Genomic DNA, 4,237 nt, shown 5'->3' on the forward strand with positions numbered 1-4,237 from the left:
GGTGCAGTACTTCTTCGAAGCGAAAAAGAGGAATAATGTCCGGTGGAATGAGATAACTTTATTTTCACGCCACGCGTTTATGGTATTTGGTGAAGTACGATATTTGAAAACATTGGATGCAGTTCTTACACACAACTGCCGTCACCCAAAATGCTTTACCGCACTCATCTACGTCCAGAACTCTTTTCGCATTTCGGCTTCAACATCGTCTCTTTGAAGACCAGGACCCTAGCTGTAGTAGGACCCTATCGCTTCGAACCTCATCATCGCTGGCACTACCGCAATGCGTTGTGGGGCATTCTGACTGAACGTCACGAATGAACTAGTGAACGGAGACCTCGCTTAGCACAAGTGGCAATGCTTCCTTCGCTCCACATGTCCTATGCTGGAAGTTGTTTTCCCTGTACCAATCCACACGGCTCACTCAACCCGACTGCGGTGTGACAACAATGGTAAGACGTCATCATCGCCGCTCGCTGCGAGCGTCCTGTCTTTGGACGCCATGCCAGCAACGCAGTGGGCGCGCCGCAGAGTCCACATCGGCGTCGTCATCATGGCAGTAGATCGTCCTGTCCCAAACCCCGCTGATGGGCGGCGGGCGTGGACAACCACTGGCATGACAGCTGAAAGTGTGACGTCTGCCTGCGCTCTATGGTCCCACGTTGTTTTGATTGCATTGCACTCAGCGGTCGAAGTGTATAAAGATAGGACAAGAAGGATGATATTATTCTCCTGTTAAACAGCGCTCCACCAATTATTGAGTTTCAAACTTACGGCCCGGTGGTGCTTGAAGTGACAGTACAGATCTCTGTCATATGACGATTGTTATCACAATGGCAATTTAGTTAAAGCTGAAATTACGTACATGAAATTACGTCCTGCATGCAGTTTGATACCTTATCTTGGGCGTCATTCCAAAATGAACACAATAGCATTACCCTTGTATAAATTGCCAGTGTCATTACTTAAGAGGGTTTGGCGTACAAAGACATTTCCATCAACATGAATGCATGTTCCTTAATGTTTCCTTTCCTTGAAGAGCTTATGTTATGGTTTCCTTTTATAGAGCTTACGTCATACAACCGTGTACAGTATTGATTGAGAGCCAGTTGATGGCCGTTATACCTGGAAATCGTTCTCACGAAGGCCAGATATGAACGGCTCGAAAATTATATTGTTCTTGGTATTGATCACTGCATGGCAAATGCAATCGCAGGATTTGAATGACGTTATTTAGGCGTCATGGATGCCAAGCTAACCTTGAAATAGTCTCCCCGAAATACTCATAGTCATAGTCACCTGAAATGACAGTTGAGGCGTCCAGTAAACTTCAGCAGTCATTATGCAGGCCCACTGGTCTTATTTAAGATGGGTGCACGCGGAACTGAAAAAAAGAAAGCCTAAAATTATTGTGCCGACATACTCTCACGAGTTCTTAAGCTTGGATTGTGTCCGTACTAAAGCTGTTTTGAAAGTCACTTTTGCTCGTTTTAAAGAAACTGGTTAAAACTTCCCTTGCTAGAAATGTGGAGTTAGTGGATCGAAATCAAAGACTATGGTTAGATTATATCGCCTCAAGATACTGTTGTATATCTATATCGTCTTAAATCTATTTGGCCTATCGTAGATTCATGCATGCTAGGCCTAAGCCTGTGAATTTCCTGCTGCTGTATGACGTTGTTTTGTTTTCCACGTTTAGTGCACACGTTCAGGTGTGCCAGTAGGGGTGGTTCCTGGGTCTCGTCATGGGAGGGGCCGCGCTTCACTGTGGTGTCCCCGAAACTTGTTACCCCCCCCCCACCTCACAAAATTTTGCCGGAGTTAGGCACTTTTATTTTCAGGCCCTTGCTCTCTGATGAGAAGGCTTGTTTGTCTTATCTTGTCCTTGCCTTCTGCGCCTCGTGAACGGCTTAACACAGGTAGATGTGATTGCGCCTTTTTTCCGGAGACTGGTCAGTTTACGTACGTCACTTTACGTGGAACGTAACCAGCGGGAAGTTGCACTTATGAGGTAGATAAGCCTGGAGTGAATGGTTGTGCGGCATTGGGGCTTCACAACACTACCGAGACCTTATGGCGACCCCTACCTCCCACCGTGGCATAAAGGGCGGGCACAGTGGCGAATCGAACCACGCAGTGAATCATTAACCGCAAAATCCCGTGCGGATGATGTCTAGGTCGTGCAACTAGGTCTAGGTCGTGATGCCCCTCTAGCAACATATCATGGGGACAATATGGAAATGGCGGTGGTGGTGGCGGAGAGCGGCGAGTGTTTGAAATTCGTATTCTCTTGGTGCTATACACTTGTAGCAAAACATACCGCCAGCTGGTTGGGATACATAAAGTTTGGGTGTTGTTAACGTGGAAATAATCCAGTTTTGTGTGCACGGTTTAAGCGTCTTGGAGGAGCACGAAAACTGTTAAGATCCTAACTGAGAAATCAGAATCACACAGACTTCACCGGTGTATTTTCAGATTGATCTCATTTCTAGTGTCTTATTTCATTGTCACTGTGGCCAGCGCAAGAGACATTTCGACGTTCGAGGTCCCGCTCCTGTCTTGGTTAAGCAAAGGCGTCCCTGGTCGACTTGGGTCCGTTGCTGACACATTAAGTTCTCTGTTAGGTATTGCAAGTTTCCGATCAGGACATGAGCCCCTCACTGTTTTTGTTGGGGGGGGGGGCGGACCTCGCGAAAGGTTTCTTATCAACATTTAAAGAGCCCTGCCCTGTCCCTAGTTGACAACGGAGCCCCAATGTGCAGACCGGACCTAGGCTGGTCACCTGCCTATGGTGGTCACGTAATACATTTTTGGGGACAATCTTTCGTGCCCCTGGCATTTGACGTAATTTGGAACAAAAGGCTTTGGAGCCTCTTGTGACATCTCTCTAGCATTGGGTGCCCCTTGAAAATGCAGGTCATAATATCCGAAATTAAGGTTTTGGGTATACCTTTGCATAATAGCGATTCCAGGATTTCGGCAATACAGCAGCAGGAACATTGCGATTTCCCTGGAATTTAGTGCCTGCTAAAAATAAAGATTTTGGGACGCTTATAGAGTTCTTAGAGAAATATATAGTATGCATGCCTTTCCAGACCCGTGATCGGTGGTCGGCACGACCGGCTTTAACCCTAGGCACTAGTCCGGACAGATTAAACACACTCATGGCAATCTTGGGAATGCCGCCCATTGGTCATCTGGATAGGTCTCAATGACGTCGCGTAGTTAGCAAATAGCTATTCCGTGCTAGCAAATAGTAGAACTTCATTGCGGTCAACAAATCGCTTCCTGTATATGAAAATACTTGCCAAGAATGAACTCGCTTCCATAAGAAGATTTGTGAGATGGAGGGGGGGGTGGCCGTCTCCTACTATCCGATGATAGAGGGGGACGCGTCCCCTCCCGCGTATCACTGGTGGCACCACCCCTGCCTGTAGGTAATCCGCAGTGATCTGCAATATACTAGAGTTTATTTTCAGGCACTGGCACCAATTGTAAAAAGTGGCAGCTGGTATGCCACCAATAACACTCGAACCACCGCGCATGACATTCGAATTGAGCGCGTTTTGAAGACACGCGTCCCGACAGTGCGCATTAAAGTTCTTGCCCGCGGGCTTGTCCGGAAAAGGTAAGGTGCGTTCGTATCGTTAGATTTGCGTGGCCACCTAATAAACACGCCCGTGGACATGCAAATAAACGAAAAATGGGCTTTCGCTCAAGAAGGTCAAAGTCGGTGATTTCTTGTGTCCTTTCCGCTGGGAGCTCCACTGAGTTGTGTGCCCGTCTCCTTTATCAAGACTGGCTGCGCCCCTGCAAGCACCAAGGAATGTAGCCGAGAGGGTACCACAAGGGTCATGTTTCGCCGCCGCCCTCCCCTGAATAACACAAGCTTACCTAGCCGTCGTAAAATCTGTAGTTTCGGATGTCGAAAAACAGAAATAAACAAAACCGTATTTCGGCAAGCTACAGCTAGTAGTAATCAAAAATATCCAATATACCAGTTACTTGTCATTGATAAGAAAGGTGAAAAATCCAGCATGATAAGAAAAATTGAATTTGAGAAAGCCGTTGATGCAGCTAATAAAGGGTTTAAAGGTGACATAATTGCACTTAATTTTATTTTCAAGGAGGTTGATTGGTGGGAGTTTTCCCTTAGTACATTTACAGCGAAAGTTTTTGTTTCGTTGTTACGAATGCTGCGCATAGAGCTGCAATTGTCGCTTGCTGAGCAGAAAAG

The sequence above is a fragment of the Pollicipes pollicipes genome, unplaced genomic scaffold, assembly GCF_011947565.3.
Source record: "Pollicipes pollicipes isolate AB1234 unplaced genomic scaffold, Ppol_2.1 Scaffold_4219;HRSCAF=4965_pilon_pilon_pilon, whole genome shotgun sequence".
Lineage (NCBI taxonomy): Eukaryota > Metazoa > Arthropoda > Thecostraca > Pollicipedomorpha > Pollicipedidae > Pollicipes > Pollicipes pollicipes.